The 15,316-nt window shown below is 54.3% G+C and overlaps 44 non-coding genes across 44 annotated transcripts; 30 read left to right on the top strand and 14 right to left on the bottom strand.

Moving 5' to 3' along the window:
• Nucleotides 1–40: 40 nt before the first annotated feature.
• On the top strand, nt 41–113 carry Trnav-cac (transfer RNA valine (anticodon CAC)). The gene has a single exon. It is a non-coding gene; the product is annotated as a tRNA-Val (tRNA).
• Nucleotides 114–271: 158 nt separating this feature from the next.
• Trnav-aac (transfer RNA valine (anticodon AAC)) lies at nt 272–344 on the top strand. The gene has a single exon. It is a non-coding gene; the product is annotated as a tRNA-Val (tRNA).
• Nucleotides 345–528: 184 nt separating this feature from the next.
• Nucleotides 529–600, bottom strand: Trnap-agg (transfer RNA proline (anticodon AGG)). The gene has a single exon. It is a non-coding gene; the product is annotated as a tRNA-Pro (tRNA).
• Nucleotides 601–1,088: 488 nt separating this feature from the next.
• On the top strand, nt 1,089–1,161 carry Trnav-cac (transfer RNA valine (anticodon CAC)). The gene has a single exon. It is a non-coding gene; the product is annotated as a tRNA-Val (tRNA).
• A 158-nt stretch (nt 1,162–1,319) lies between these two features.
• On the top strand, nt 1,320–1,392 carry Trnav-aac (transfer RNA valine (anticodon AAC)). Its single transcript has one exon. It is a non-coding gene; the product is annotated as a tRNA-Val (tRNA).
• Nucleotides 1,393–1,576: 184 nt separating this feature from the next.
• Trnap-agg (transfer RNA proline (anticodon AGG)) lies at nt 1,577–1,648 on the bottom strand. Its single transcript has one exon. It is a non-coding gene; the product is annotated as a tRNA-Pro (tRNA).
• Nucleotides 1,649–2,136: 488 nt separating this feature from the next.
• On the top strand, nt 2,137–2,209 carry Trnav-cac (transfer RNA valine (anticodon CAC)). Its single transcript has one exon. It is a non-coding gene; the product is annotated as a tRNA-Val (tRNA).
• Nucleotides 2,210–2,367: 158 nt separating this feature from the next.
• Nucleotides 2,368–2,440, top strand: Trnav-aac (transfer RNA valine (anticodon AAC)). The gene has a single exon. It is a non-coding gene; the product is annotated as a tRNA-Val (tRNA).
• A 184-nt stretch (nt 2,441–2,624) lies between these two features.
• Trnap-agg (transfer RNA proline (anticodon AGG)) lies at nt 2,625–2,696 on the bottom strand. Its single transcript has one exon. It is a non-coding gene; the product is annotated as a tRNA-Pro (tRNA).
• Nucleotides 2,697–3,184: 488 nt separating this feature from the next.
• On the top strand, nt 3,185–3,257 carry Trnav-cac (transfer RNA valine (anticodon CAC)). Its single transcript has one exon. It is a non-coding gene; the product is annotated as a tRNA-Val (tRNA).
• Nucleotides 3,258–3,415: 158 nt separating this feature from the next.
• Nucleotides 3,416–3,488, top strand: Trnav-aac (transfer RNA valine (anticodon AAC)). The gene has a single exon. It is a non-coding gene; the product is annotated as a tRNA-Val (tRNA).
• A 744-nt stretch (nt 3,489–4,232) lies between these two features.
• Trnav-cac (transfer RNA valine (anticodon CAC)) lies at nt 4,233–4,305 on the top strand. The gene has a single exon. It is a non-coding gene; the product is annotated as a tRNA-Val (tRNA).
• A 158-nt stretch (nt 4,306–4,463) lies between these two features.
• Trnav-aac (transfer RNA valine (anticodon AAC)) lies at nt 4,464–4,536 on the top strand. The gene has a single exon. It is a non-coding gene; the product is annotated as a tRNA-Val (tRNA).
• Nucleotides 4,537–4,720: 184 nt separating this feature from the next.
• On the bottom strand, nt 4,721–4,792 carry Trnap-agg (transfer RNA proline (anticodon AGG)). Its single transcript has one exon. It is a non-coding gene; the product is annotated as a tRNA-Pro (tRNA).
• A 488-nt stretch (nt 4,793–5,280) lies between these two features.
• On the top strand, nt 5,281–5,353 carry Trnav-cac (transfer RNA valine (anticodon CAC)). The gene has a single exon. It is a non-coding gene; the product is annotated as a tRNA-Val (tRNA).
• Nucleotides 5,354–5,511: 158 nt separating this feature from the next.
• Trnav-aac (transfer RNA valine (anticodon AAC)) lies at nt 5,512–5,584 on the top strand. Its single transcript has one exon. It is a non-coding gene; the product is annotated as a tRNA-Val (tRNA).
• Nucleotides 5,585–5,768: 184 nt separating this feature from the next.
• Nucleotides 5,769–5,840, bottom strand: Trnap-agg (transfer RNA proline (anticodon AGG)). Its single transcript has one exon. It is a non-coding gene; the product is annotated as a tRNA-Pro (tRNA).
• Nucleotides 5,841–6,328: 488 nt separating this feature from the next.
• Nucleotides 6,329–6,401, top strand: Trnav-cac (transfer RNA valine (anticodon CAC)). Its single transcript has one exon. It is a non-coding gene; the product is annotated as a tRNA-Val (tRNA).
• Nucleotides 6,402–6,559: 158 nt separating this feature from the next.
• On the top strand, nt 6,560–6,632 carry Trnav-aac (transfer RNA valine (anticodon AAC)). The gene has a single exon. It is a non-coding gene; the product is annotated as a tRNA-Val (tRNA).
• Nucleotides 6,633–6,816: 184 nt separating this feature from the next.
• On the bottom strand, nt 6,817–6,888 carry Trnap-agg (transfer RNA proline (anticodon AGG)). The gene has a single exon. It is a non-coding gene; the product is annotated as a tRNA-Pro (tRNA).
• A 488-nt stretch (nt 6,889–7,376) lies between these two features.
• On the top strand, nt 7,377–7,449 carry Trnav-cac (transfer RNA valine (anticodon CAC)). Its single transcript has one exon. It is a non-coding gene; the product is annotated as a tRNA-Val (tRNA).
• A 158-nt stretch (nt 7,450–7,607) lies between these two features.
• Trnav-aac (transfer RNA valine (anticodon AAC)) lies at nt 7,608–7,680 on the top strand. The gene has a single exon. It is a non-coding gene; the product is annotated as a tRNA-Val (tRNA).
• Nucleotides 7,681–7,864: 184 nt separating this feature from the next.
• Trnap-agg (transfer RNA proline (anticodon AGG)) lies at nt 7,865–7,936 on the bottom strand. The gene has a single exon. It is a non-coding gene; the product is annotated as a tRNA-Pro (tRNA).
• Nucleotides 7,937–8,424: 488 nt separating this feature from the next.
• On the top strand, nt 8,425–8,497 carry Trnav-cac (transfer RNA valine (anticodon CAC)). Its single transcript has one exon. It is a non-coding gene; the product is annotated as a tRNA-Val (tRNA).
• A 158-nt stretch (nt 8,498–8,655) lies between these two features.
• On the top strand, nt 8,656–8,728 carry Trnav-aac (transfer RNA valine (anticodon AAC)). The gene has a single exon. It is a non-coding gene; the product is annotated as a tRNA-Val (tRNA).
• A 184-nt stretch (nt 8,729–8,912) lies between these two features.
• Nucleotides 8,913–8,984, bottom strand: Trnap-agg (transfer RNA proline (anticodon AGG)). Its single transcript has one exon. It is a non-coding gene; the product is annotated as a tRNA-Pro (tRNA).
• A 488-nt stretch (nt 8,985–9,472) lies between these two features.
• Nucleotides 9,473–9,545, top strand: Trnav-cac (transfer RNA valine (anticodon CAC)). The gene has a single exon. It is a non-coding gene; the product is annotated as a tRNA-Val (tRNA).
• A 158-nt stretch (nt 9,546–9,703) lies between these two features.
• Trnav-aac (transfer RNA valine (anticodon AAC)) lies at nt 9,704–9,776 on the top strand. The gene has a single exon. It is a non-coding gene; the product is annotated as a tRNA-Val (tRNA).
• Nucleotides 9,777–9,960: 184 nt separating this feature from the next.
• Trnap-agg (transfer RNA proline (anticodon AGG)) lies at nt 9,961–10,032 on the bottom strand. Its single transcript has one exon. It is a non-coding gene; the product is annotated as a tRNA-Pro (tRNA).
• Nucleotides 10,033–10,520: 488 nt separating this feature from the next.
• Trnav-cac (transfer RNA valine (anticodon CAC)) lies at nt 10,521–10,593 on the top strand. Its single transcript has one exon. It is a non-coding gene; the product is annotated as a tRNA-Val (tRNA).
• Nucleotides 10,594–10,751: 158 nt separating this feature from the next.
• Trnav-aac (transfer RNA valine (anticodon AAC)) lies at nt 10,752–10,824 on the top strand. The gene has a single exon. It is a non-coding gene; the product is annotated as a tRNA-Val (tRNA).
• A 184-nt stretch (nt 10,825–11,008) lies between these two features.
• On the bottom strand, nt 11,009–11,080 carry Trnap-agg (transfer RNA proline (anticodon AGG)). Its single transcript has one exon. It is a non-coding gene; the product is annotated as a tRNA-Pro (tRNA).
• Nucleotides 11,081–11,568: 488 nt separating this feature from the next.
• Nucleotides 11,569–11,641, top strand: Trnav-cac (transfer RNA valine (anticodon CAC)). Its single transcript has one exon. It is a non-coding gene; the product is annotated as a tRNA-Val (tRNA).
• Nucleotides 11,642–11,799: 158 nt separating this feature from the next.
• On the top strand, nt 11,800–11,872 carry Trnav-aac (transfer RNA valine (anticodon AAC)). Its single transcript has one exon. It is a non-coding gene; the product is annotated as a tRNA-Val (tRNA).
• A 184-nt stretch (nt 11,873–12,056) lies between these two features.
• On the bottom strand, nt 12,057–12,128 carry Trnap-agg (transfer RNA proline (anticodon AGG)). The gene has a single exon. It is a non-coding gene; the product is annotated as a tRNA-Pro (tRNA).
• A 488-nt stretch (nt 12,129–12,616) lies between these two features.
• Trnav-cac (transfer RNA valine (anticodon CAC)) lies at nt 12,617–12,689 on the top strand. The gene has a single exon. It is a non-coding gene; the product is annotated as a tRNA-Val (tRNA).
• A 158-nt stretch (nt 12,690–12,847) lies between these two features.
• On the top strand, nt 12,848–12,920 carry Trnav-aac (transfer RNA valine (anticodon AAC)). Its single transcript has one exon. It is a non-coding gene; the product is annotated as a tRNA-Val (tRNA).
• A 184-nt stretch (nt 12,921–13,104) lies between these two features.
• On the bottom strand, nt 13,105–13,176 carry Trnap-agg (transfer RNA proline (anticodon AGG)). The gene has a single exon. It is a non-coding gene; the product is annotated as a tRNA-Pro (tRNA).
• A 488-nt stretch (nt 13,177–13,664) lies between these two features.
• On the top strand, nt 13,665–13,737 carry Trnav-cac (transfer RNA valine (anticodon CAC)). Its single transcript has one exon. It is a non-coding gene; the product is annotated as a tRNA-Val (tRNA).
• Nucleotides 13,738–13,895: 158 nt separating this feature from the next.
• On the top strand, nt 13,896–13,968 carry Trnav-aac (transfer RNA valine (anticodon AAC)). Its single transcript has one exon. It is a non-coding gene; the product is annotated as a tRNA-Val (tRNA).
• A 184-nt stretch (nt 13,969–14,152) lies between these two features.
• Trnap-agg (transfer RNA proline (anticodon AGG)) lies at nt 14,153–14,224 on the bottom strand. The gene has a single exon. It is a non-coding gene; the product is annotated as a tRNA-Pro (tRNA).
• Nucleotides 14,225–14,712: 488 nt separating this feature from the next.
• On the top strand, nt 14,713–14,785 carry Trnav-cac (transfer RNA valine (anticodon CAC)). The gene has a single exon. It is a non-coding gene; the product is annotated as a tRNA-Val (tRNA).
• A 158-nt stretch (nt 14,786–14,943) lies between these two features.
• On the top strand, nt 14,944–15,016 carry Trnav-aac (transfer RNA valine (anticodon AAC)). The gene has a single exon. It is a non-coding gene; the product is annotated as a tRNA-Val (tRNA).
• A 184-nt stretch (nt 15,017–15,200) lies between these two features.
• Nucleotides 15,201–15,272, bottom strand: Trnap-agg (transfer RNA proline (anticodon AGG)). Its single transcript has one exon. It is a non-coding gene; the product is annotated as a tRNA-Pro (tRNA).
• Nucleotides 15,273–15,316: the final 44 nt, after the last annotated feature.

Here is a 15,316-nt window from a genome sequence, read left to right as displayed (position 1 = left end):
GCGCCTTCGAGTGTACAAGGATGGAGTGAGCGTGTCCGTCGTTTCCGTAGTGTAGCGGTTATCACGTCTGCTTCACACGCAGAAGGTCCCCGGTTCGATCCCGGGCGGGAACAGCATTTTCCTGCCTATGTCGCACACTACTCCAGTGAGCCACGTCATGTGTGGATCTGCTGCATGTACCTTCTTCATGCAAGTGCCGCATTTATTGAATTTTTAAGTTACGATGGCAACCTTGTTACAAGTTCTCTGTGAAGCAAGCCTGAAAGCAGTAGTTTCCGTGGTGTAGCGGTTATCACGTCTGCCTAACACGCAGAAGGTCCCCGGTTCGATCCCGGGCGGAAACACTTTTTCATCACTTTAAACCGACAAGCATTTGCTACGATCTGTACCGAAACCTTGGTAATCACCTTCATACGTCGGACCAGAGGGTCAGTTCCTTAGAGCAAATATGAAATTAGCTTTACATTGACGGGCAGCTTTTTGCGCTGACTCAGCCACCGACGTGCGACCAGTTTGCACAAAACGCTAGGGCTCGTCCGGGATTTGAACCCGGGACCTCCTGCACCCTAAGCAGGAATCATACCCCTAGACCAACGAGCCCTGTGACAGCGCGAGCGCCAAATATTACAGCAAACTGCGTCCCTCGAAGTCGTCCAGGGTGCTCTTTGAGTCTGGTGCGGCTGGCGGGATGGGGGAGGTGCTCTCTGCCGGCAGTGCTGTTCTTCGACAGACTGTGTAGCGACACAATGGGTCATGGGCAGCACCCTTCTCGGAGGTGCCGTGGCCCGCGGTCGGCGGCCTTCCAGGGCTATTGGCATCTTCATGTAAAGCTGCTGCTGGGCTCGCACTGCCTGCTGCTAAGGAGGTGATTGTTTTTGCTAATGTGACTTGCAATAACGACTGCGCGAAACGCCGCTATCTCGTTCGGGATGCTACGACAGACACCCTCTCGAGCACCCCGAAGACTTGTTGAGCCCTCGGCAGCGATGGGTTTCAGGCTGTCAAAAGAACTATGGTGTGTGCATGCGCGGGCGAAAGAAAGGCTGAGGCGCCTTCGAGTGTACAAGGATGGAGTGAGCGTGTCCGTCGTTTCCGTAGTGTAGCGGTTATCACGTCTGCTTCACACGCAGAAGGTCCCCGGTTCGATCCCGGGCGGGAACAGCATTTTCCTGCCTATGTCGCACACTACTCCAGTGAGCCACGTCATGTGTGGATCTGCTGCATGTACCTTCTTCATGCAAGTGCCGCATTTATTGAATTTTTAAGTTACGATGGCAACCTTGTTACAAGTTCTCTGTGAAGCAAGCCTGAAAGCAGTAGTTTCCGTGGTGTAGCGGTTATCACGTCTGCCTAACACGCAGAAGGTCCCCGGTTCGATCCCGGGCGGAAACACTTTTTCATCACTTTAAACCGACAAGCATTTGCTACGATCTGTACCGAAACCTTGGTAATCACCTTCATACGTCGGACCAGAGGGTCAGTTCCTTAGAGCAAATATGAAATTAGCTTTACATTGACGGGCAGCTTTTTGCGCTGACTCAGCCACCGACGTGCGACCAGTTTGCACAAAACGCTAGGGCTCGTCCGGGATTTGAACCCGGGACCTCCTGCACCCTAAGCAGGAATCATACCCCTAGACCAACGAGCCCTGTGACAGCGCGAGCGCCAAATATTACAGCAAACTGCGTCCCTCGAAGTCGTCCAGGGTGCTCTTTGAGTCTGGTGCGGCTGGCGGGATGGGGGAGGTGCTCTCTGCCGGCAGTGCTGTTCTTCGACAGACTGTGTAGCGACACAATGGGTCATGGGCAGCACCCTTCTCGGAGGTGCCGTGGCCCGCGGTCGGCGGCCTTCCAGGGCTATTGGCATCTTCATGTAAAGCTGCTGCTGGGCTCGCACTGCCTGCTGCTAAGGAGGTGATTGTTTTTGCTAATGTGACTTGCAATAACGACTGCGCGAAACGCCGCTATCTCGTTCGGGATGCTACGACAGACACCCTCTCGAGCACCCCGAAGACTTGTTGAGCCCTCGGCAGCGATGGGTTTCAGGCTGTCAAAAGAACTATGGTGTGTGCATGCGCGGGCGAAAGAAAGGCTGAGGCGCCTTCGAGTGTACAAGGATGGAGTGAGCGTGTCCGTCGTTTCCGTAGTGTAGCGGTTATCACGTCTGCTTCACACGCAGAAGGTCCCCGGTTCGATCCCGGGCGGGAACAGCATTTTCCTGCCTATGTCGCACACTACTCCAGTGAGCCACGTCATGTGTGGATCTGCTGCATGTACCTTCTTCATGCAAGTGCCGCATTTATTGAATTTTTAAGTTACGATGGCAACCTTGTTACAAGTTCTCTGTGAAGCAAGCCTGAAAGCAGTAGTTTCCGTGGTGTAGCGGTTATCACGTCTGCCTAACACGCAGAAGGTCCCCGGTTCGATCCCGGGCGGAAACACTTTTTCATCACTTTAAACCGACAAGCATTTGCTACGATCTGTACCGAAACCTTGGTAATCACCTTCATACGTCGGACCAGAGGGTCAGTTCCTTAGAGCAAATATGAAATTAGCTTTACATTGACGGGCAGCTTTTTGCGCTGACTCAGCCACCGACGTGCGACCAGTTTGCACAAAACGCTAGGGCTCGTCCGGGATTTGAACCCGGGACCTCCTGCACCCTAAGCAGGAATCATACCCCTAGACCAACGAGCCCTGTGACAGCGCGAGCGCCAAATATTCCAGCAAGCTGCGTCCCTCGAAGTCGTCCAGGGTGCTCTTTGAGTCTGGTGCGGCTGGCGGGATGGGGGAGGTGCTCTCTGCCGGCAGTGCTGTTCTTCGACAGACTGTGTAGCGACACAATGGGTCATGGGCAGCACCGTTCTCGGAGGTGCCGTGGCCCGCGGTCGGCGGCCTTCCAGGGCTATTGGCATCTTCATGTAAAGCTGCTGCTGGGCTCGCACTGCCTGCTGCTAAGGGGGTGATTGTTTTTGCTAATGTGACTTGCAATAACGACTGCGCGAAACGCCGCTATCTCGTTCGGGATGCTACGACAGACACCCTCTCGAGCACCCCGAAGACTTGTTGAGCCCTCGGCAGCGATGGGTTTCAGGCTGTCAAAAGAACTATGGTGTGTGCATGCGCGGGCGAAAGAAAGGCTGAGGCGCCTTCGAGTGTACAAGGATGGAGTGAGCGTGTCCGTCGTTTCCGTAGTGTAGCGGTTATCACATCTGCTTCACACGCAGAAGGTCCCCGGTTCGATCCCGGGCGGGAACAGCATTTTCCTGCCTATGTCGCATACTACTCCAGTGAGCCACGTCATGTGTGGATCTGCTGCATGTACCTTCTTCATGCAAGTGCCGCATTTATTGAATTTTTAAGTTACGATGGCAACCTTGTTACAAGTTCTCTGTGAAGCAAGCCTGAAAGCAGTAGTTTCCGTGGTGTAGCGGTTATCACGTCTGCCTAACACGCAGAAGGTCCCCGGTTCGATCCCGGGCGGAAACACTTTTTCATCACTTTAAACCGACAAGCATTTGCTACGATCTGTACCGAAACCTTGGTAATCACCTTCATACGTCGGACCAGAGGGTCAGTTCCTTAGAGCAAATATGAAATTAGCTTTACATTGACGGGCAGCTTTTTGCGCTGACTCAGCCACCGACGTGCGACCAGTTTGCACAAAACTCTAGGGCTCGTCCGGGTTTTGAACCCGGGACCTCCTGCACCCTAAGCAGGAATCATACCCCTATACCAACGTGCCCTGTGACAGCGCGAGCGCCAAATATTCCAGCAAACTGCGTCCCTCGAAGTCGTCCAGGGTGCTCTTTGAGTCTGGTGCGGCTGGCGGGATGGGGGAGGTGCTCTCTGCCGGCAGTGCTGTTCTTCGACAGACTGTGTAGCGACACAATGGGTCATGGGCAGCACCGTTCTCGGAGGTGCCGTGGCCCGCGGTCGGCGGCCTTCCAGGGCTATTGGCATCTTCATGTAAAGCTGCTGCTGGGCTCGCACTGCCTGCTGCTAAGGAGGTGATTGTTTTTGCTAATGTGACTTGCAATAACGACTGCGCGAAACGCCGCTATCTCGTTCGGGATGCTACGACAGACACCCTCTCGAGCACCCCGAAGACTTGTTGAGCCCTCGGCAGCGATGGGTTTCAGGCTGTCAAAAGAACTATGGTGTGTGCATGCGCGGGCGAAAGAAAGGCTGAGGCGCCTTCGAGTGTACAAGGATGGAGTGAGCGTGTCCGTCGTTTCCGTAGTGTAGCGGTTATCACGTCTGCTTCACACGCAGAAGGTCCCCGGTTCGATCCCGGGCGGGAACAGCATTTTCCTGCCTATGTCGCACACTACTCCAGTGAGCCACGTCATGTGTGGATCTGCTGCATGTACCTTCTTCATGCAAGTGCCGCATTTATTGAATTTTTAAGTTACGATGGCAACCTTGTTACAAGTTCTCTGTGAAGCAAGCCTGAAAGCAGTAGTTTCCGTGGTGTAGCGGTTATCACGTCTGCCTAACACGCAGAAGGTCCCCGGTTCGATCCCGGGCGGAAACACTTTTTCATCACTTTAAACCGACAAGCATTTGCTACGATCTGTACCGAAACCTTGGTAATCACCTTCATACGTCGGACCAGAGGGTCAGTTCCTTAGAGCAAATATGAAATTAGCTTTACATTGACGGGCAGCTTTTTGCGCTGACTCAGCCACCGACGTGCGACCAGTTTGCACAAAACGCTAGGGCTCGTCCGGGATTTGAACCCGGGACCTCCTGCACCCTAAGCAGGAATCATACCCCTAGACCAACGAGCCCTGTGACAGCGCGAGCGCCAAATATTCCAGCAAACTGCGTCCCTCGAAGTCGTCCAGGGTGCTCTTTGAGTCTGGTGCGGCTGGCGGGATGGGGGAGGTGCTCTCTGCCGGCAGTGCTGTTCTTCGACAGACTGTGTAGCGACACAATGGGTCATGGGCAGCACCCTTCTCGGAGGTGCCGTGGCCCGCGGTCGGCGGCCTTCCAGGGCTATTGGCATCTTCATGTAAAGCTGCTGCTGGGCTCGCACTGCCTGCTGCTAAGGAGGTGATTGTTTTTGCTAATGTGACTTGCAATAACGACTGCGCGAAACGCCGCTATCTCGTTCGGGATGCTACGACAGACACCCTCTCGAGCACCCCGAAGACTTGTTGAGCCCTCGGCAGCGATGGGTTTCAGGCTGTCAAAAGAACTATGGTGTGTGCATGCGCGGGCGAAAGAAAGGCTGAGGCGCCTTCGAGTGTACAAGGATGGAGTGAGCGTGTCCGTCGTTTCCGTAGTGTAGCGGTTATCACGTCTGCTTCACACGCAGAAGGTCCCCGGTTCGATCCCGGGCGGGAACAGCATTTTCCTGCCTATGTCGCACACTACTCCAGTGAGCCACGTCATGTGTGGATCTGCTGCATGTACCTTCTTCATGCAAGTGCCGCATTTATTGAATTTTTAAGTTACGATGGCAACCTTGTTACAAGTTCTCTGTGAAGCAAGCCTGAAAGCAGTAGTTTCCGTGGTGTAGCGGTTATCACGTCTGCCTAACACGCAGAAGGTCCCCGGTTCGATCCCGGGCGGAAACACTTTTTCATCACTTTAAACCGACAAGCATTTGCTACGATCTGTACCGAAACCTTGGTAATCACCTTCATACGTCGGACCAGAGGGTCAGTTCCTTAGAGCAAATATGAAATTAGCTTTACATTGACGGGCAGCTTTTTGCGCTGACTCAGCCACCGACGTGCGACCAGTTTGCACAAAACGCTAGGGCTCGTCCGGGATTTGAACCCGGGACCTCCTGCACCCTAAGCAGGAATCATACCCCTAGACCAACGAGCCCTGTGACAGCGCGAGCGCCAAATATTCCAGCAAGCTGCGTCCCTCGAAGTCGTCCAGGGTGCTCTTTGAGTCTGGTGCGGCTGGCGGGATGGGGGAGGTGCTCTCTGCCGGCAGTGCTGTTCTTCGACAGACTGTGTAGCGACACAATGGGTCATGGGCAGCACCGTTCTCGGAGGTGCCGTGGCCCGCGGTCGGCGGCCTTCCAGGGCTATTGGCATCTTCATGTAAAGCTGCTGCTGGGCTCGCACTGCCTGCTGCTAAGGAGGTGATTGTTTTTGCTAATGTGACTTGCAATAACGACTGCGCGAAACGCCGCTATCTCGTTCGGGATGCTACGACAGACACCCTCTCGAGCACCCCGAAGACTTGTTGAGCCCTCGGCAGCGATGGGTTTCAGGCTGTCAAAAGAACTATGGTGTGTGCATGCGCGGGCGAAAGAAAGGCTGAGGCGCCTTCGAGTGTACAAGGATGGAGTGAGCGTGTCCGTCGTTTCCGTAGTGTAGCGGTTATCACATCTGCTTCACACGCAGAAGGTCCCCGGTTCGATCCCGGTCGGGAACAGCATTTTCCTGCCTATGTCGCATACTACTCCAGTGAGCCACGTCATGTGTGGATCTGCTGCATGTACCTTCTTCATGCAAGTGCCGCATTTATTGAATTTTTAAGTTACGATGGCAACCTTGTTACAAGTTCTCTGTGAAGCAAGCCTGAAAGCAGTAGTTTCCGTGGTGTAGCGGTTATCACGTCTGCCTAACACGCAGAAGGTCCCCGGTTCGATCCCGGGCGGAAACACTTTTTCATCACTTTAAACCGACAAGCATTTGCTACGATCTGTACCGAAACCTTGGTAATCACCTTCATACGTCGGACCAGAGGGTCAGTTCCTTAGAGCAAATATGAAATTAGCTTTACATTGACGGGCAGCTTTTTGCGCTGACTCAGCCACCGACGTGCGACCAGTTTGCACAAAACGCTAGGGCTCGTCCGGGATTTGAACCCGGGACCTCCTGCACCCTAAGCAGGAATCATACCCCTAGACCAACGAGCCCTGTGACAGCGCGAGCGCCAAATATTACAGCAAACTGCGTCCCTCGAAGTCGTCCAGGGTGCTCTTTGAGTCTGGTGCGGCTGGCGGGATGGGGGAGGTGCTCTCTGCCGGCAGTGCTGTTCTTCGACAGACTGTGTAGCGACACAATGGGTCATGGGCAGCACCCTTCTCGGAGGTGCCGTGGCCCGCGGTCGGCGGCCTTCCAGGGCTATTGGCATCTTCATGTAAAGCTGCTGCTGGGCTCGCACTGCCTGCTGCTAAGGAGGTGATTGTTTTTGCTAATGTGACTTGCAATAACGACTGCGCGAAACGCCGCTATCTCGTTCGGGATGCTACGACAGACACCCTCTCGAGCACCCCGAAGACTTGTTGAGCCCTCGGCAGCGATGGGTTTCAGGCTGTCAAAAGAACTATGGTGTGTGCATGCGCGGGCGAAAGAAAGGCTGAGGCGCCTTCGAGTGTACAAGGATGGAGTGAGCGTGTCCGTCGTTTCCGTAGTGTAGCGGTTATCACGTCTGCTTCACACGCAGAAGGTCCCCGGTTCGATCCCGGGCGGGAACAGCATTTTCCTGCCTATGTCGCACACTACTCCAGTGAGCCACGTCATGTGTGGATCTGCTGCATGTACCTTCTTCATGCAAGTGCCGCATTTATTGAATTTTTAAGTTACGATGGCAACCTTGTTACAAGTTCTCTGTGAAGCAAGCCTGAAAGCAGTAGTTTCCGTGGTGTAGCGGTTATCACGTCTGCCTAACACGCAGAAGGTCCCCGGTTCGATCCCGGGCGGAAACACTTTTTCATCACTTTAAACCGACAAGCATTTGCTACGATCTGTACCGAAACCTTGGTAATCACCTTCATACGTCGGACCAGAGGGTCAGTTCCTTAGAGCAAATATGAAATTAGCTTTACATTGACGGGCAGCTTTTTGCGCTGACTCAGCCACCGACGTGCGACCAGTTTGCACAAAACGCTAGGGCTCGTCCGGGATTTGAACCCGGGACCTCCTGCACCCTAAGCAGGAATCATACCCCTAGACCAACGAGCCCTGTGACAGCGCGAGCGCCAAATATTCCAGCAAGCTGCGTCCCTCGAAGTCGTCCAGGGTGCTCTTTGAGTCTGGTGCGGCTGGCGGGATGGGGGAGGTGCTCTCTGCCGGCAGTGCTGTTCTTCGACAGACTGTGTAGCGACACAATGGGTCATGGGCAGCACCGTTCTCGGAGGTGCCGTGGCCCGCGGTCGGCGGCCTTCCAGGGCTATTGGCATCTTCATGTAAAGCTGCTGCTGGGCTCGCACTGCCTGCTGCTAAGGAGGTGATTGTTTTTGCTAATGTGACTTGCAATAACGACTGCGCGAAACGCCGCTATCTCGTTCGGGATGCTACGACAGACACCCTCTCGAGCACCCCGAAGACTTGTTGAGCCCTCGGCAGCGATGGGTTTCAGGCTGTCAAAAGAACTATGGTGTGTGCATGCGCGGGCGAAAGAAAGGCTGAGGCGCCTTCGAGTGTACAAGGATGGAGTGAGCGTGTCCGTCGTTTCCGTAGTGTAGCGGTTATCACATCTGCTTCACACGCAGAAGGTCCCCGGTTCGATCCCGGTCGGGAACAGCATTTTCCTGCCTATGTCGCATACTACTCCAGTGAGCCACGTCATGTGTGGATCTGCTGCATGTACCTTCTTCATGCAAGTGCCGCATTTATTGAATTTTTAAGTTACGATGGCAACCTTGTTACAAGTTCTCTGTGAAGCAAGCCTGAAAGCAGTAGTTTCCGTGGTGTAGCGGTTATCACGTCTGCCTAACACGCAGAAGGTCCCCGGTTCGATCCCGGGCGGAAACACTTTTTCATCACTTTAAACCGACAAGCATTTGCTACGATCTGTACCGAAACCTTGGTAATCACCTTCATACGTCGGACCAGAGGGTCAGTTCCTTAGAGCAAATATGAAATTAGCTTTACATTGACGGGCAGCTTTTTGCGCTGACTCAGCCACCGACGTGCGACCAGTTTGCACAAAACGCTAGGGCTCGTCCGGGATTTGAACCCGGGACCTCCTGCACCCTAAGCAGGAATCATACCCCTAGACCAACGAGCCCTGTGACAGCGCGAGCGCCAAATATTCCAGCAAACTGCGTCCCTCGAAGTCGTCCAGGGTGCTCTTTGAGTCTGGTGCGGCTGGCGGGATGGGGGAGGTGCTCTCTGCCGGCAGTGCTGTTCTTCGACAGACTGTGTAGCGACACAATGGGTCATGGGCAGCACCCTTCTCGGAGGTGCCGTGGCCCGCGGTCGGCGGCCTTCCAGGGCTATTGGCATCTTCATGTAAAGCTGCTGCTGGGCTCGCACTGCCTGCTGCTAAGGAGGTGATTGTTTTTGCTAATGTGACTTGCAATAACGACTGCGCGAAACGCCGCTATCTCGTTCGGGATGCTACGACAGACACCCTCTCGAGCACCCCGAAGACTTGTTGAGCCCTCGGCAGCGATGGGTTTCAGGCTGTCAAAAGAACTATGGTGTGTGCATGCGCGGGCGAAAGAAAGGCTGAGGCGCCTTCGAGTGTACAAGGATGGAGTGAGCGTGTCCGTCGTTTCCGTAGTGTAGCGGTTATCACGTCTGCTTCACACGCAGAAGGTCCCCGGTTCGATCCCGGGCGGGAACAGCATTTTCCTGCCTATGTCGCACACTACTCCAGTGAGCCACGTCATGTGTGGATCTGCTGCATGTACCTTCTTCATGCAAGTGCCGCATTTATTGAATTTTTAAGTTACGATGGCAACCTTGTTACAAGTTCTCTGTGAAGCAAGCCTGAAAGCAGTAGTTTCCGTGGTGTAGCGGTTATCACGTCTGCCTAACACGCAGAAGGTCCCCGGTTCGATCCCGGGCGGAAACACTTTTTCATCACTTTAAACCGACAAGCATTTGCTACGATCTGTACCGAAACCTTGGTAATCACCTTCATACGTCGGACCAGAGGGTCAGTTCCTTAGAGCAAATATGAAATTAGCTTTACATTGACGGGCAGCTTTTTGCGCTGACTCAGCCACCGACGTGCGACCAGTTTGCACAAAACTCTAGGGCTCGTCCGGGATTTGAACCCGGGACCTCCTGCACCCTAAGCAGGAATCATACCCCTATACCAACGTGCCCTGTGACAGCGCGAGCGCCAAATATTCCAGCAAACTGCGTCCCTCGAAGTCGTCCAGGGTGCTCTTTGAGTCTGGTGCGGCTGGCGGGATGGGGGAGGTGCTCTCTGCCGGCAGTGCTGTTCTTCGACAGACTGTGTAGCGACACAATGGGTCATGGGCAGCACCGTTCTCGGAGGTGCCGTGGCCCGCGGTCGGCGGCCTTCCAGGGCTATTGGCATCTTCATGTAAAGCTGCTGCTGGGCTCGCACTGCCTGCTGCTAAGGAGGTGATTGTTTTTGCTAATGTGACTTGCAATAACGACTGCGCGAAACGCCGCTATCTCGTTCGGGATGCTACGACAGACACCCTCTCGAGCACCCCGAAGACTTGTTGAGCCCTCGGCAGCGATGGGTTTCAGGCTGTCAAAAGAACTATGGTGTGTGCATGCGCGGGCGAAAGAAAGGCTGAGGCGCCTTCGAGTGTACAAGGATGGAGTGAGCGTGTCCGTCGTTTCCGTAGTGTAGCGGTTATCACGTCTGCTTCACACGCAGAAGGTCCCCGGTTCGATCCCGGGCGGGAACAGCATTTTCCTGCCTATGTCGCACACTACTCCAGTGAGCCACGTCATGTGTGGATCTGCTGCATGTACCTTCTTCATGCAAGTGCCGCATTTATTGAATTTTTAAGTTACGATGGCAACCTTGTTACAAGTTCTCTGTGAAGCAAGCCTGAAAGCAGTAGTTTCCGTGGTGTAGCGGTTATCACGTCTGCCTAACACGCAGAAGGTCCCCGGTTCGATCCCGGGCGGAAACACTTTTTCATCACTTTAAACCGACAAGCATTTGCTACGATCTGTACCGAAACCTTGGTAATCACCTTCATACGTCGGACCAGAGGGTCAGTTCCTTAGAGCAAATATGAAATTAGCTTTACATTGACGGGCAGCTTTTTGCGCTGACTCAGCCACCGACGTGCGACCAGTTTGCACAAAACGCTAGGGCTCGTCCGGGATTTGAACCCGGGACCTCCTGCACCCTAAGCAGGAATCATACCCCTAGACCAACGAGCCCTGTGACAGCGCGAGCGCCAAATATTCCAGCAAACTGCGTCCCTCGAAGTCGTCCAGGGTGCTCTTTGAGTCTGGTGCGGCTGGCGGGATGGGGGAGGTGCTCTCTGCCGGCAGTGCTGTTCTTCGACAGACTGTGTAGCGACACAATGGGTCATGGGCAGCACCGTTCTCGGAGGTGCCGTGGCCCGCGGTCGGCGGCCTTCCAGGGCTATTGGCATCTTCATGTAAAGCTGCTGCTGGGCTCGCACTGCCTGCTGCTAAGGAGGTGATTGTTTTTGCTAATGTGACTTGCAATAACGACTGCGCGAAACGCCGCTATCTCGTTCGGGATGCTACGACAGACACCCTCTCGAGCACCCCGAAGACTTGTTGAGCCCTCGGCAGCGATGGGTTTCAGGCTGTCAAAAGAACTATGGTGTGTGCATGCGCGGGCGAAAGAAAGGCTGAGGCGCCTTCGAGTGTACAAGGATGGAGTGAGCGTGTCCGTCGTTTCCGTAGTGTAGCGGTTATCACGTCTGCTTCACACGCAGAAGGTCCCCGGTTCGATCCCGGGCGGGAACAGCATTTTCCTGCCTATGTCGCACACTACTCCAGTGAGCCACGTCATGTGTGGATCTGCTGCATGTACCTTCTTCATGCAAGTGCCGCATTTATTGAATTTTTAAGTTACGATGGCAACCTTGTTACAAGTTCTCTGTGAAGCAAGCCTGAAAGCAGTAGTTTCCGTGGTGTAGCGGTTATCACGTCTGCCTAACACGCAGAAGGTCCCCGGTTCGATCCCGGGCGGAAACACTTTTTCATCACTTTAAACCGACAAGCATTTGCTACGATCTGTACCGAAACCTTGGTAATCACCTTCATACGTCGGACCAGAGGGTCAGTTCCTTAGAGCAAATATGAAATTAGCTTTACATTGACGGGCAGCTTTTTGCGCTGACTCAGCCACCGACGTGCGACCAGTTTGCACAAAACGCTAGGGCTCGTCCGGGATTTGAACCCGGGACCTCCTGCACCCTAAGCAGGAATCATACCCCTAGACCAACGAGCCCTGTGACAGCGCGAGCGCCAAATATTCCAGCAAGCTGCGTCCCTCGAAGTCGTCCAGGGTGCTCTTTGAGTCTGGTGCGGCTGGCGGGATGGGGGAGGTGCTCTCTGCCGGCAGTGCTGTTCTTCGACAGACTGTGTAGCGACACAATGGGTCATGGGCAGCACCGTTCTCGGAGGTGCCGTGGCCCGCGGTCGGCGGCCTTCCAGGGCTATTGGCATCTTCATGTAAAGCTGCTGCTGGGCTCGCACTGCCTGCTGCTAAGGAGGTGATTGTTTTTGCTAATGTGACTTGCAATAACGACTGCGCGAAACGCCGCTATCTCGTTCGGGATGCTACGACAGACACCCTCTCGAGCACCCCGAAGACTTGTTGAGCCCTCGGCAGCGATGGGTTTCAGGCTGTCAAAAGAACTATGGTGTGTGCATGCGCGGGCGAAAGAAAGGCTGAGGCGCCTTCGAGTGTACAAGGATGGAGTGAGCGTGTCCGTCGTTTCCGTAGTGTAGCGGTTATCACATCTGCTTCACACGCAGAAGGTCCCCGGTTCGATCCCGGTCGGGAACAGCATTTTCCTGCCTATGTCGCATACTACTCCAGTGAGCCACGTCATGTGTGGATCTGCTGCATGTACCTTCTTCATGCAAGTGCCGCATTTATTGAATTTTTAAGTTACGATGGCAACCTTGTTACAAGTTCTCTGTGAAGCAAGCCTGAAAGCAGTAGTTTCCGTGGTGTAGCGGTTATCACGTCTGCCTAACACGCAGAAGGTCCCCGGTTCGATCCCGGGCGGAAACACTTTTTCATCACTTTAAACCGACAAGCATTTGCTACGATCTGTACCGAAACCTTGGTAATCACCTTCATACGTCGGACCAGAGGGTCAGTTCCTTAGAGCAAATATGAAATTAGCTTTACATTGACGGGCAGCTTTTTGCGCTGACTCAGCCACCGACGTGCGACCAGTTTGCACAAAACGCTAGGGCTCGTCCGGGATTTGAACCCGGGACCTCCTGCACCCTAAGCAGGAATCATACCCCTAGACCAACGAGCCCTGTGACAGCGCGAGCGCCAAATATTCCAGCAAACTGCGTCCCTCGAAGTCGTCCAGGGTGCTCTTTGAGTCTGGTGCGGCTGGCGGGATGGGGGAGGTGCTCTCTGCCGGCAGTGCTGTTCTTCGACAGACTGTGTAGCGACACAATGGGTCATGGGCAGCACCCTTCTCGGAGGTGCCGTGGCCCGCGGTCGGCGGCCTTCCAGGGCTATTGGCATCTTCATGTAAAGCTGCTGCTGGGCTCGCACTGCCTGCTGCTAAGGAGGTGATTGTTTTTGCTAATGTGACTTGCAATAACGACTGCGCGAAACGCCGCTATCTCGTTCGGGATGCTACGACAGACACCCTCTCGAGCACCCCGAAGACTTGTTGAGCCCTCGGCAGCGATGGGTTTCAGGCTGTCAAAAGAACTATGGTGTGTGCATGCGCGGGCGAAAGAAAGGCTGAGGCGCCTTCGAGTGTACAAGGATGGAGTGAGCGTGTCCGTCGTTTCCGTAGTGTAGCGGTTATCACATCTGCTTCACACGCAGAAGGTCCCCGGTTCGATCCCGGGCGGGAACAGCATTTTCCTGCCTATGTCGCATACTACTCCAGTGAGCCACGTCATGTGTGGATCTGCTGCATGTACCTTCTTCATGCAAGTGCCGCATTTATTGAATTTTTAAGTTACGATGGCAACCTTGTTACAAGTTCTCTGTGAAGCAAGCCTGAAAGCAGTAGTTTCCGTGGTGTAGCGGTTATCACGTCTGCCTAACACGCAGAAGGTCCCCGGTTCGATCCCGGGCGGAAACACTTTTTCATCACTTTAAACCGACAAGCATTTGCTACGATCTGTACCGAAACCTTGGTAATCACCTTCATACGTCGGACCAGAGGGTCAGTTCCTTAGAGCAAATATGAAATTAGCTTTACATTGACGGGCAGCTTTTTGCGCTGACTCAGCCACCGACGTGCGACCAGTTTGCACAAAACGCTAGGGCTCGTCCGGGATTTGAACCCGGGACCTCCTGCACCCTAAGCAGGAATCATACCCCTAGACCAACGAGCCCTGTGACAGCGCGAGCGCCAAATATTCCAGCAAACTGCGTCCCTCGAAGTCGTCCAGGGTGCTCTTTGAGTCTGGTGCGGCTGGCGGGATGGGGGAGGTGCTCTCTGCCGGCAGTGCTGTTCTTCGACAGACTGTGTAGCGACACAATGGGTCATGGGCAGCACCCTTCTCGGAGGTGCCGTGGCCCGCGGTCGGCGGCCTTCCAGGGCTATTGGCATCTTCATGTAAAGCTGCTGCTGGGCTCGCACTGCCTGCTGCTAAGGAGGTGATTGTTTTTGCTAATGTGACTTGCAATAACGACTGCGCGAAACGCCGCTATCTCGTTCGGGATGCTACGACAGACACCCTCTCGAGCACCCCGAAGACTTGTTGAGCCCTCGGCAGCGATGGGTTTCAGGCTGTCAAAAGAACTATGGTGTGTGCATGCGCGGGCGAAAGAAAGGCTGAGGCGCCTTCGAGTGTACAAGGATGGAGTGAGCGTGTCCGTCGTTTCCGTAGTGTAGCGGTTATCACATCTGCTTCACACGCAGAAGGTCCCCGGTTCGATCCCGGTCGGGAACAGCATTTTCCTGCCTATGTCGCATACTACTCCAGTGAGCCACGTCATGTGTGGATCTGCTGCATGTACCTTCTTCATGCAAGTGCCGCATTTATTGAATTTTTAAGTTACGATGGCAACCTTGTTACAAGTTCTCTGTGAAGCAAGCCTGAAAGCAGTAGTTTCCGTGGTGTAGCGGTTATCACGTCTGCCTAACACGCAGAAGGTCCCCGGTTCGATCCCGGGCGGAAACACTTTTTCATCACTTTAAACCGACAAGCATTTGCTACGATCTGTACCGAAACCTTGGTAATCACCTTCATACGTCGGACCAGAGGGTCAGTTCCTTAGAGCAAATATGAAATTAGCTTTACATTGACGGGCAGCTTTTTGCGCTGACTCAGCCACCGACGTGCGACCAGTTTGCACAAAACGCTAGGGCTCGTCCGGGATTTGAACCCGGGACCTCCTGCACCCTAAGCAGGAATCATACCCCTAGACCAACGAGCCCTGTGACAGCGCGAGCGCCAAATATTCCAGCAAACTGCGTCCCT

Source organism: Schistocerca nitens, chromosome 2, assembly GCF_023898315.1.
Source record: "Schistocerca nitens isolate TAMUIC-IGC-003100 chromosome 2, iqSchNite1.1, whole genome shotgun sequence".
NCBI lineage: Eukaryota > Metazoa > Arthropoda > Insecta > Orthoptera > Acrididae > Schistocerca > Schistocerca nitens.
This window is presented reverse-complemented; position numbering and strand designations above follow the sequence as displayed.